Consider the following 13,673-nt stretch of genomic DNA (forward strand, 5'->3'; position numbering starts at 1 on the left):
CTATGGTATCAGAGATCACAATAGGTGGGAGTGGGACAGAGTGTGAGAGGAACCTGAAGCCATAGCCAAGTTATATTATGTTCTGAAGGTTCAGATTTTTCATCTGTAGAAAGGCATATAATAGTATGGACCAGTATAGTTCTTGGCATGCTATGTGGTGAATAGTGAGGGTTTAACAAGCACTCAGTAGTACAAATAGCCAATGGCCTACTGATAGTCCCACAGTTTCTTAAATTCAGGAGACCCATTTGACTTTATCCTCCTTCACAATTATTGACCTATTTGCTGGTAACGTGGAAATCATTCTCCTTTTCCCTCCTGCCCTTCATGAGTCATCAAGTCTGTTGTTTAGATTTTCAGAGTGCATGGGTTCCTTTCATCCTCATGACATGACTCAAGCCATCAGTGTTTCTCGTTTCTCAAATGCCTCAATTCACCTTTTGCTGTTTATTCTCTGACAATCTCTATTGCAAAAGTGTTTTATTTTATTCAGTTTCTTTTTAACGTACTACACAATTCTCTTTCAGTTAACATGTTATTCCTTCTATTAGAAAGAGTTCTCTGTGTCTCTCTTTGCCTCCCCCACTGTTATATGCTGAGTTGTGTTCCCCAAAAATTTATATTTTGAAGACCCAACACCCAGTACCTCAGAATGTGATTGCATTTGGAGACAGAGCAATTAAAGTGGCAATTGAGTTAAAATGAGGTCATTAGAGCAGGCTCTCTTCCAGTCTGATTGATCCGATAAGAAGAGGAAGTTAGGCCACATACTGGCACAGCGGGAAGACCAGATGAAGACAGAGTGGGAAGAGGGCCATCTTCAAGCCAAAGAGAGAGGCCTCAGAATGAAACCAGCAATGCCAACACTTTGATCGCCGACTTCCAGCCTCCTGTGAGAGAATAAATTTCTCTGTTTAAGTCACTCAACTGATGGTATATTGTTGGGGCAGCCTCGGCAAACTGATATATCCACAATGAATTTATTTCATTCTTCAGGACTGAGTTTTGGCCACTATAAGCGTGGGTCTGCTCACATTAATTCTCAAAAACACCTCTATGATAGGGAGGCAGTTTTATCATCCTAAGTATACTGATCAGAAAACAGGGCAGAAGAGAGATTGCCAACCAATGTGATTGTGTCCAATAGACACAGCCTCTTTTATTTGTCAAGATAGAATATTCTTACACAAGCATTAGAGTTTGACTCCAGACTCGCCCTATTTACCTTATCATAGCATTCATCCAATGTTATTGCAAATAGCTCTTTAATTTTCTTCTCCTGGAACACAAAGTCTGTCTGTATTTTTTCCTCCCATCTAATGGCCAGTGTCCAGCACAGTGTGTGGCCCACAAATATTTGTTGGATGCTCCCAGCTCCGGTGCGGATGAACTGCCATGGGCAGCCCTGTGCGGCCTGCAGATGGGGAAGGAGCATAGCAGTGATGCTCTGGAGTGGAGGGGGTGAAAGAGCGAAGTGTGGCTCACAGAGCTCGAGAGAGTATGACATCTCAGCATCTCTGACCACCTCCCTCTTCTTCCCTCACAGCGTGTGCAAGGCTGATTATTTATGGTCAGGGAAAGAAAGTATGAAAGCAGACAAGTGATTATCAAGAAATATTTTATTTAAAACAAACAAACAAACAAACAAAAAAAAACCTAAGCCAAAACCGGTTTGGCTCAGTGGATAGAGCGTCTGTGGACTGAAAGGACCCAGGTTTGATTCCGGTCAAGGGCACATCTCCAGTAGGGGATGTGCAGGAGGCAGCTGATAGATGTTTCTCTCTCATCGATGTTTCTAACTCTCTCTCCCTCTCCCTTCCTCTCTAAAAAATCAATAAATTTTTTTTTTTAAAGTAAAAAAAAAGAAAAAAATTATAACCAATCTATATTCCTGTATCTAGTTGGCCCTCTCCTGGCTATTTTGTTCTATCAAAACATTAAAAAAGATAGGTGTTTTTTTTTTCTTCAGAATTTTAGGAATAGATGATAAAATCTCATTCTACACAGTTTAATTTGTACGTGGGAAGAGTCCTCATAGAATAAAAGAATCAGTAATTTCAACGAAGAACAAATATCTCTATTGAATTATTTGATGTTAAAAAATAATGCAAGATGACACATTTTTTATAATTTTGTAGGTACTTTCTACAATCCAAGGTCCATTGACACTGGCACCCTGGCCCATGTTGATTCTTGTGATCCAGTGAAAGCTGGGCCAGGCTAGTTCTGAATTATGATTTTAAACTTAAGCTTTTAATTCATTTGATGGGTATTCACGAAGTACTTAGTGAGCGCCAGACATTGGGGATATGAAGGTAATAAGATATTCTCTACCCTCAGAGTATTTTGTCTAATGGAAGAGACAAATGTTAGAGCAAATACATGCAATGAGGGAGATGGGATGGATATATGTTCAAGACCAAGGACACAAAGGAGGCAGCAGCTGTTACTGCCTGGGAGACAGGAGAGCTTTTAGAGGCAATGGCCTTTATACTGGGTTCTAAGAGAAATCCTTGAAAAACATATAGCTCCACTTAGAAATAAAACACATTATTTCAGACAATTCTTTTTGACACGTGACATAAAAGTTTTCTAAATATAGAATTATCATCAAACATTACTTTCAGCCCTGACCCATGTGGCTTAGTTGGTTGAGTGTTGTCCCATGCACCAGAAGTTGCCAGTTCGATTCCTGGTCAGGACTCACGCTCAGGAGGTGGTCTCAATCCCCTGAAGGGGTGCATGGGGGAAGCAACTGATTAATGTTTCTCCCTTACATTGATGTTTCTCTCCCTCCCCTTCCTTTCTAAAATACCAATCAAAACCCATTTTAAAAACTTATTTTCAAAAAATGAACATAGCCACAATCTAAGTACACCTACTTTCTACTCTAGAGTTCATTTTTTATTTTATACTTAGAATGATATTTTATTAACAACATTTTATGACCAAGGACAAGAGCGATATTTCCTAATGCTAAAAGGCTAATTTCACAAAGAAAATCTAATAACCCTACACGTGTATGTCTGAACCATAAAGCTTCAAATTATTTGAAGTAAAGTCTCAGAACTGAAAGGAAAAATAAGTAACTCCTACTGATAGTTGGAGATGTCAGCACTCCTCTCTCAGTAATAGATAGAACAAGTTGTGGCAGAAATAGAGTTGTGCTATTCTGACCCCTTTTCCAAACAGTAGTATACTTAGCTAAGTACAGTGGTCGGCAAACCCATTAGTCAACAGAGCCAAATATCAACAGTACAACGATTGGAATTTCTTTTGAGAGCCAGATTTTTTTAAACTTCTAATGCCACTTCTTCAAAATCGACTCGCCCAGGCCATGGTATTTTGTGAAAGAGCCACACTCAAGGGGTCAAAGAGCTGCATGTGGCTCGAAAGCCGCGGTTTGCCAACCACTATACTTAGCCTATACCCTCAGCTGTCACACTTTTGGGATCTACTGCATAGTCACACCATGGCTATCCTGTCAGCAGGATGCTGTTAACTCATGTGTAAGCACAACATGAGCGGGGCCAGTATCTGCTGGGGACTGCCAATTAACCTGGCTGAGACTTCCTGGGACCTGCATGCAGTGTGAGGTTCTTTGTCTGCCCATTCCTGCTCCCTCTCACCTTTATCTTTCACAAGTGTTTCCTTCCAATAGTTTCGTGAACCTTTGATTCAGTCCTTGATTTCTGCTTTCCTCAAGACCCAAACTGATAAAGAATCTGCTTTGTCTGAATTAATATGGCCATGCAAGATTTCTTATGTTTAATGTTTATGTGGTAAATTTAGTCCATTCTTTTACTTTTACGCTGTCTATATAATGGAAATGTGTTTCTTGTAGGCAGCATATAGAGTGGGGTTTGGTCTACTATCTTGCTATATGTTTTCTATTTATCCCATCTGCTCTCTTCACTACTTTTCCTCTTTCCTAGCCTTCTTTAGGATAACTTAAGCTTTTTTTTTTTTTTTTTTGTATTTTCTTCTATCTCCACTCACTCTTGTATTATAATATAATTCTTTGTTGATTATTTTTAGTGGTCACTCCAGAGTTTACAATATAGTAATATAGTACTTTATCTTATCACATCCCACCTTACAGTAATATTATATTACTTCATGTATAATGTAAGAATCTTATGACCTTATGCTTTCATTTTTCTCTTTCTTGACTTTTATGATTTTGTTGCCATAAATTTTATTTATTTCATATGTCAAAAACCTTGGTATTATTTTTGTTTTAACCAGTTAATTTTATTTTAAGAAGTAAAAATAAAAGAAAATTATTTTTTATGTGCCTACATATTTACAAATTCCCACACTTTTATTCTTTTGTGTAGGTCCAAGTTTCCATCTAGTATTATTTTTTTTCTTCTTGAAAAACTTTAATATTTCTTGTAGTGCAGATCTGCTGTATATGAATTCTCTGTCCTTTTGTTTCTCTAAGATTGTACTGACTTTGTCTTTTTTTAAAAGGCTATTTCCACTGGATAAATAATTCAAAGTTAACCTTTTTCTGTCATTTTATTGCTTTTGTTTGTGTTGTTCCTAATCAGAAGTTTGCACTCTTTATCTTTGTTCTTCTGTACATAATATATCTGTTTTTCCCCACTCTATTTTTGCTTTTTATCTTTATCTCTGTTTTCAGCAATTGCATCATGATATGCCTGGCTGTGTTTTTTTTTTGTTTTGTTTTGTTTTGTTTGTTTGTTTGGGGGGGGTTCATTGAGTTTCTTGGATCTCTTGTTTATATTTTTTGTTGAATTTGGAGACAGTTCAGCCATTATTTCTTTATATCATTTTTATCCCCTTTTCCCATTCTAGGATTTCAATAATGTTAGCTTACTTGATGTTATCCCATAGGTCACTGAGACTCTGTTCATTTTTCAGCCTTTTTTCTCTGTGTTTTTCAGTTTGGATATTTTCTTTTTATTATTGAGACATAATTGACATATACTTTTTAATTAATTACATTTTATTTTGTAACAATAGCTTTTTATTACATGGAACAAATACGCAGCAGACCAGTCATGCCCCTTAACATTTAATAATCACATTCAGTAAAAGCTTATTAGAGCATTCCTCAACACTCCAATTTTAAGGGGCTTCCTTCAAATTCCTTTACAAAGCCTTGCACAAAGAAGTTAAGCATTAGAAAGAAAGACTGTTGTTAAGAGTAGTTTTACTACATCTTCCTCTTGTCATTAATAAACATATAGTTTCTTCCTTTTAAATATCGGTACATGGCATTGTAAAATGGGTACTACACTCTGCCTATGGTACAAAGTACGTAAGTACAATATACCAAAACAAAGTTGAAGCCATTAAAAAGAGCTTAATAACAACTACTAGGACATGATAAAATCTGAAGTGTTACTGGAATCTTTGAAGATATTTAGAAACAACACACAAACTCAAATATTATAGTAAACGTTTTACTTGGGAAGGGATGAGAGGGGAATTTTTGTGGGTTTTCTAAGTTGCTCTAAGTGTATTTTTTTTCTGCAGTTATCATTAAATACTGCAAAGCATTGTGAACTACATCACTCTGCACATTGCTACAAGCTATCCCAGTGCCATGATAGACTGTGATGGGATTGGTGTACACGTCAGTGCAACACTGATAATGTTCCTTGGCTCTCAGTTTGCCTTCTCCAAACATGTTCTATTAAAACCTCGTTCCTGGGTGATTTCACTAAGCAGCTGGGTGTAATCTGTATTTGGAATACTGAGGAGGCTTCTTTTCAGTAAGTTAATCTTTTCACCAGAATTCCTCAAAGAATGCCAAGCTCATCTTAGAGAATGACCTACTACTTTTGTTAAAGGATGTGGTTCTTTGGAGAAATATTACAGAATTTCTCAAGAAATTTCTCAGCAGTATTTCTCTTGGCCTTTTTTCTTTTTCTTTTTTTCTTTTTTTTCTTTTTGACCCCTTTCCAGTTTCCATAAATGACTTGAGCCTGCGAATTGTGATATATTCTTCTTTATGAGCAATTCTTCCTTTCTGGGAAAAGGTATATTCAGGAAGTCTCCAGCCATGATAAACAGCCAATTCCTGTAATGAACAAATAGGATTAAGTTTGGTTGTTTGGAAGGATCAGGTATTAAGGGGTCAGGAATTACAAAGCAAATACTTGCATTGGCTTTTAAAATGTTTGTGGTAAATTCTGCAGCTCTATGTTTTACCAGGTTATTATTTGTACCTTCATCTGAGCAGGTTGTCATCAACAATTCTCTGAAGGTGAAAGTGGGCACATGTATTTGCACATCATATCTTTCACCTTCATAAATCATCTGGGACATTCTTGATCTTTATGCCATATGTGTGTAATACCTAATTTTGTATTTTACCTAGCATGGAGGTAATCATATTCCCCAAACTGAAGGTCTCACTGTCTTTGGCTGCAGTGGTGGGGCCACCATGCAATGCCTGCTCTGGGGCATGGAGACAAGAGAGGGTTCAGTGGTGGTAGGAAAAGTGGTGCATTGGAGAAGGCATGTCCTTACTCCCAGGGTCATCCAGTCCCTGAGAGGAGCACTCCAATGTCAGCACTAGCACTACCATTCAATATTTTTATTTTTTTAATTGACCAATAAGGACATGTAAGGTATTTTCTCTACTGTTTTGCTTTTGAATTTACTGGTCTCTTCTTTAGTAATTTAGTTAATGTTATGATAATTCCATCTGTTATATTTTCATTTAAAATTTTAAAAATTCTAAAATCTTATTCTTTTTAATCTTTCACTTATCTCCTCTTATCTTTGAAATTCTTAAGTATATTGAGCATAATTACTGGTATAATTTATCCTTTTGTACTTATTCATCAGCTCTGTCACTTGAGACTGTTTCTATGTCTTCCTTTCCTGATTCTTTGCATGTGTCATAGTTTTTAATTGAATGATGGACTTGTGATATTTTTTGTTTGTTGTTTTATTTCGTATAAAGTTTTATTGCCTTTCTCTTAAAAGAGTTGTTAGGGCAGATCTACAATAGCCTTTGTTCTAGGGCTGATTTAGCTATACCATTAAACTGATACTTTAAAGTATTTCTCCACACTAAAAAAAGAGAAAGATGCAAAATGACTGTATCGTTGCGATGCCCACCAGCCAATCAGGAGTGAGTATTCAAATTAACTCAACAAAGGTAACGGCCAGGGCCGGGACCCAAGGTGTTCTGCACCACTCCAGCTGCTCTGGGCAGCATGGGAAGGTGGAAAGGCAACTCTGGGCTGCAGCCAAGGCTGTGCTGGAATCCAGGGGAGGGAAGGCCCATTCTTACATGAATCTTTGTGCATCGGGCTTCTAGTATATATATAAAAGGCTAAGTGACCAATCATCCATCTGACCAACCAACTGGCAGGTACATATGATGTGCACTGGCAATTTAAAAATAAATATTGACTCATGCATGCATGATACATATAAAGCTCTTGTTGGCGCCAATTGCATATGTATGTTTTGATCTGTCACTGTTAATTGTGAATTTGGTTGACACTTCTATTATAGAGAAAGGGCGAATAGTGATATTAAAATATTTCTTCTAATTAATTTCCTTTCAATGTGCATGAATCCATGAACTTGGCCACTCACTAGTCAAATTACTAAAAGCATTTTATGCTGTGGTGACCTTAAGCTCAGGTACTCAAAAAAGACTGCCTATTCTGGTTGGTAACAACCCAAATCTCTCCTAGCTCTTTGGCAGATATGGGAATTGTGTATTTATACATCTTCATTTGTTTTTTGCCCATAATTACAAAATTGACCTTGTGTATGTCAACTTAATATTCAGCAGCAAACTCAAGAAAACCCCTGTATCTATTTCCTGAGCTCCTTGTCTACATACATCCTTCCTGTGTGGTACTTTTCCTAGAGAATTTCATCTGCCTTAGCCTCAGTGCACTCTGTTCTGTGGCCCTGTAACTCCCTGAGCCCCAGTGTTCTTGGGTTTCCTCTCACTGCACTGCTGGTCTGGAATGTGCTTTCAGGCTGAAGGATGGGATGACTGTGGAACTCACTGCAGATGTTCCCCCTTTCTCAGGGACCACATTTTGTGCTTCCTTTAATCTAATAACTATAAACAGTTTTTCACATATTTATCCAGTTTTCCAGTTATTTACATTGGAAAGGCAAATCCAGTCCCACTCAATCCATAATTGCCAGAAACAAGTTTTCATTTTTATGAATACTCTGGATGCTTTCTCCTACATATATGATAGCCTTTGAAACCATCTCTGGTGTTGAGAGAGAAGTAATTTTCTGGGAGAGAGAGAAGGGACTACAAGGCCATTTGTTGTGATGTAGACTAGCACAGGCTGAAGTTAGACACAAGACCGTGGTTGGACATCCCAGAAAAGAAGGGTGTATGGCAATGGGGAAATTAGGGGTGACTGTGTCCCTCTTCTTTCCAGGTGCTATTGTAGCAATCATTTTACAAACTTAAGGGATATAAGTCAAGGATAGCCTGCACATTCAAACTATTCTAAGAGGGCAGTTTCCTGGCTAGAAAATTCTATATCTCATATTTTAGTTATTGTTAGACTGTTTTATTCTCCATTGAATGTTCATGGTAATTTAAGTATAACTTTTAATAGTTTTCTTCTGCATCAGTGACATTTATTGAGGACTTCCAAAACCCAGGCACTCTGTTAAGGATTTGCATTCATAAATTCATTTAATTGTTACCATGAGGCAGCTCTAATATGTTTTCTATTTTACCCATGAGGAAAGCAAGGCTTAAAGGAATTAAGGAATTTGCTCAAGATTATATAGCATGGGTGTGGCAAAGCCAGAATTTAAGCCTATGTCCTTCTCACTTTGTGCCTGCACACTTGATATTAGGCTGTACTACCCCCTTTACCACACACTACCTTTGTACTATAGTTATCTCTGTACCCATCTTACCAGGTCATGAATTGATTGAGAATAGGAACCCACTACTTACACATCTTGTGTCTTCAAAGCATCCAGAAGAGCTTGTCCACAGCAAATTGAAACGGAGAAGGAGAAATATTATCCCCTTTATTTCTCATTTTGGAAAAGAGAAATATCACTAAACTCTTAGAATGAACTTGCTATCACAGACCTTTCATATTACGGAGATTAATCTTTCATTATAACTTTGCTTTACTTATTTTATTTCTAACTAGGCATAGTTACTAGAGTCAGCAGACAGGAAATCAGCTGTCTTATAAGACAACAGATGGCAAAAGGAGAAATTCTTCATTGTTCTGTTGTGCAGTGCACATACCCAGTAAGGACAGTCTCTGTGATAATGTGTTCTACATTTGCTCCTTTTAATCTTGCCTGTACATTGTCTCTCCTCTTACACGATGATTATTATATTTCCTATGGAATTAGATACATATTCATTAAAATCAGATACATGGTCTCAAATAATGATAGAAATAGCACAAGAAGACTGTGTCATCAGTAACTTGAGGTTATCTTTTTATTTGCTAACCAAGTAACACATCATTGATATCTTGATGCAGTCTGTTCTTAGCCGGGGCAGTCCCACTATTAATCCAGGAAATGGCTGGCAGGTTCCTCAGAATCCCCAGGGGAGGCTGTCGGAGCCTCTGGGTGAGCGCCTACAAGCTTTCTTACATTAGAGGGAGAAGCAGCTTGACTATTGGATGACAGTTTCCACAATTCAGTGGCCTGCCCCAGGGTCAACTGTGCATGTTCCGGGAGGCATTTAAGCCACATCTGATAACCCTCTAATTGAACTCACAAGCTCCATGTAGATGGTATTTGTTAGGCCAGAGGCTACATGTCAGGCGAGAGAAAGCCTTGCTGCTGAAAGCTGTCAAAAATCTATTTCAGAACTTCCTTAGAATCTTTAATTACTCAGTTAAAAAATGCCGGCAGCAGTAGAGAAAGTTCTTGAGAGAAGGAGGAGAAGGGATGTGGTGGAAAAACATCTTCACAGTGTCTGAAACTTTGACCTTAGAAAAATACGGAGGATAGATACTTGCCTTAAGCAGTAAAATCTATTTTTATTTGACCACCACTCTGGTTTTCAGAGATTCTTTTTCATCGGCCAAAAGCTGTAGAACTTTCATAGTTTATGATTATAAAGTGCTTCCTCATATTTTGGAACTAAAATGACTTCATTCAGAGGAGTGGCTTTAAATCTTTTCTCTATGTTTAAGCCTTGCGAAAGGGCTGCGGCAGGAGGGCTCTTGTTCTCTCTATAAAGTGGGAGCCGAGAGAGGGCAGAGAGGAGAGGAAGAGAGAGACAGCATGTTCCTATTTCTCGAGCACAGCAAGAGAAATCCTCAGAAGTAAGAGGGAATTTTGTTTCACATGATCTTTAAGATTCAGGATTCTTCCTCCTTGGTAATTTGCTGAAGTGGACAAATACCCTCGAAAGTATCTCTCTTTTGTACACATAATAGATTAATGAGCAGCTATCAAATAGTTAAGTTTGGTCTCTTAGTCGCCTGGAGTGGTCCAAACTGGACTCAGATGACAATGTGAAGGCTCAGAATGAAATCTGTTTCAGGTCCCAGAGACGGTCCTGTCTCCTGGCATGTTATGTTACATTAAACATCAGTAGTTCTTTTGTAAGAACCACAAGGGACCACACATCTTTATCCTTCTTGTCTTGGTAATGCTTTTAAAGAAATCAATGAGTCCTTATCAAATCCCACTGCCACCAAGCTAGGACTTCCAAAGCACCAAAAAATTTTTCTATTTTTAACAGAAAAAGGCTTGAGGAAGGATTTTAGGTTAATTCTAAGTTAAGCAAAAATTTTTTTCTGGTGAATTAACTCATATTGAATATTGTACCTAATATTCATGATGGTTTGTACATGAACCGTCTAAATAATATGTTTGACAGGGTGATCTTACAAAACATACAGTCATATTTATCTCAAAGGTTTGTAACAGCTCCAACTTGTCTTAACATTCTATTACTGAATTTTCCTGGGATGTTTCTCTATAGGAATCATTCACTAATTCAACACACATTTGTTTCAGACTTATGTGTAGAGCATTGTGCTTGAATTTATCTGAAAATATGCATTTATTTATTTATTTAGTTAGTTAGTTAGTTAGTTATTTAACCAAACATTGCATATTGCATGGTAATATATGCCAAGAGCTGTTCTTGGTACAGGGAATATGTTAAACCAGCATTACCAATGAGGTCTCTGGCCCTCCTACAATCTTGGTGCCAATGGGAAGTCAGACAATACACAAGCAAACAAATGCAGAAAAAAAAAGGAGATGTATTTGCACTTTTTATCTAGCTATTAATGCCTGATATTCAACAGCAACTGGGAAATTAGGTAAGTCAATGTAATAATAGCATGGACTGACCTATGTAAGACACTGTAGAGAGCCTTTTCCAGTTATTAATGCAGGTTTTATAACACATGTAGATTACATGTTATTAGTCCCATTTATTCAGACAAAGAGACTGAATTAAAGCTAGTGAAAGTCAAAGGCTTTTCGAATCCAACCCTTACCTCTGACCATAAATCGAATATATTTTTTTCTGTATTATTATGTAATACATGCTGGGTTGATGATTCACAATTTTTTTTTTTTCCTTTCTACATTTCAGATTTAAAAATTTTTCAGGAGTACAAAATCTTTACCAAACCACAACAGATAGTTTTTGCTTTTGGCTTTTAAAGTACTTGCAAAGCCTCATATCTGCTTGTCGAGAACAGAAGGAAAGGGAAGACCTGTTTCTAAAAATTGCCCTTGCACACTGTTTTCATAAATCTCAGCCTCCTCCAGGCTGACTACACTCTGTAGCCTTCCTTAGGAAATGGATGAAAATTTGAGCGAGGTCACAAACAGGAAGGCTCGAAGGCCACATTTGTCCTGCAGGCCCCACCTCTTTAAATAGCTCCTGTGCAGTGGAAATTGGTTCTGCACTTGGGGAAGGAACTCCAGGGAGGCAGCCAGCCCAGCACTGCCCTGCCCTGGAGGTGGAGGCAGCACTCTGTGGTGTGAGGTGGGGAACGTGGGCTGGAGGATGGCCTCCCCACCGCTGGGCCTGAGGACACATGGTCCCGGAGATGATTTGTGCTTCTCCCTTAAGCATATCATCCCTGAAGACTCTTAACCTGCAAAGAGGTAAGGTTCCCAGAACTTCCTAAATCAATCATTTGGGCTACAGACTTTTTTCGACAGTTTGGTTCTTTCTTTTATTTAAGAGAAAAGAAGAGAGTGAGTAGTACAGTTTTTAAAATAAATCCATTTGTAAGTGAATGCATGGGTGGGGCTTATAGTTTTATTATAATAGGTACATCCTGTTAAGTGATAGTCAACTGTAACTTTTTAACATTTAAAGAAGATTTTTATTAAGGTGTGAATGTAAATTTCTCAAGATCAGATATAGTAGGAAAGTAGGGGGGACTGGTTAAAATAGGATCTTAATAGATGCATAAAAAAGAATTGCTTAGAAGTTTTTTTATTCCAATTCTTATTGTTGAGCTGGAGCTTTTAAACTATCTAATTCAGTCTTTCCTTATAATTACCTAATTTTAGAAGTACCGACTGAGGTAGACTCTGTTACCCAAGCCAGCTCTTCCACTCTTTAACGGAATTAATGTATGTCTCTGGCAAGGCCACCAAGCTCTTCTTCTTACGTTCAGTGCTGGGACAAAGAGCACCGACCCAGTGGTTGTGTTTGCGGCCCTTGTCCTAGAAAAGACAGGTGAGTAGGGAGGGAGTTCTTATGTGCCTACCCACAGACAAGCACTCTGCCTGAGCATTTGTGTGACTTGCATCTGTCCATTTCTTCTGCTCATCTCTGGTATCTGTGTTAGAATGTACTCTCTAAGCCATGATCAGTCTGTTTAATAGCAAGCAAGTTGAGGGTCTACTTCAAGAAACACAAATGGCCTGCTCTCCCCAGAACAGTTTCCATAACATCAATTAACTTCTAATGTTTAACTTTTAGATTACTGCTATCCATACTGCCACTCTGTCGTTATTTCATTCTTCTTTATTTTCTTTGAATTGTTGTTTAGGTTCTTTGTGTTATCTTTCAGAGGGAAGGAGAAATGTTACGAAGGGCGGTTTTGGTGGTTTATTTGAATTTCTTTTTCTTTAGATTAGAATCATTTGCTTTAGAGTGTTCTGTGTTCTTCTTAGTTAAATAACACCATGTTATAGTTTACAGTTGTGTTTATAGTTTCTTTATTGTTTTAAAATTGTTTCACCAGTGAATTTTATAATCAAAGGTGATGTCTGTTTTGGCCTTTTTTTAAAGTGTGTGATAAGAAAGCCTTAAATGGATTTTTGTTTTTTTTGTATAGTTTGGGGGAGGAATAAAGAGTGTTTTTTTTTTAGTTTTTTTAAAGTTTTACCTTAGATTTTTAGAACGTGGTAAGCCAAACTAAGGTCCATGATGAGCGTATAAATTTCCAGCATGGTGTCTAGAAATACAGCATGGCAGTATCTTTGTGTTCTCATTTGTTTGTGGAAATAACATTTATGTACTTGATGATTATCACCAAATGGGGAGAGTTTCTTTAACTTTAAATCTTGTAAGTAATAAAAAATTTACATTATATTTAGAAATTGTTTTTAACACTCACATTCTACTGTTTCATTTTGATGGTCCCTACAACTCTGCATATAATCCCTGCCTGCCCCCCTTTGTATACGTCCAGTCTTTTACAAAGCCTTTTATAAGGCTCTTGTTA

At 37.6% G+C, this 13,673-nt stretch overlaps 1 protein-coding gene and 1 pseudogene across 5 annotated transcripts in view; one reads left to right on the forward strand and one right to left on the reverse strand.

Annotated features, from left to right (window-relative positions):
* Window positions 1-13,673, forward strand: part of ARHGAP28 (Rho GTPase activating protein 28) — a 120,424-nt gene that overhangs the window by 29,469 nt on the left and 77,282 nt on the right. The window contains exon 1 of one of the 4 annotated variants that reach the window (XM_084887737.1): window positions 11,866-12,096. The exons of 2 other annotated variants lie outside the window; for them this stretch is intronic. The gene's annotated coding sequence lies outside the window, so the exon portion shown is untranslated. Of the gene's footprint in view, window positions 1-11,865; window positions 12,097-13,673 lie in introns of those variants that run through there. One more of the 4 variants, XM_084887739.1, reaches the window with a different exon arrangement.
* LOC311624469 (interferon-inducible double-stranded RNA-dependent protein kinase activator A-like) lies at window positions 5,619-6,444 on the reverse strand (annotated as a pseudogene). Its single transcript has one exon. The product of its transcript is annotated as an interferon-inducible double-stranded RNA-dependent protein kinase activator A-like (transcript).

This window comes from Pipistrellus hanaki, assembly GCF_964339955.1.
Source record: "Pipistrellus hanaki genome assembly, chromosome: 6".
Taxonomy (NCBI): domain Eukaryota; kingdom Metazoa; phylum Chordata; class Mammalia; order Chiroptera; family Vespertilionidae; genus Pipistrellus; species Pipistrellus hanaki.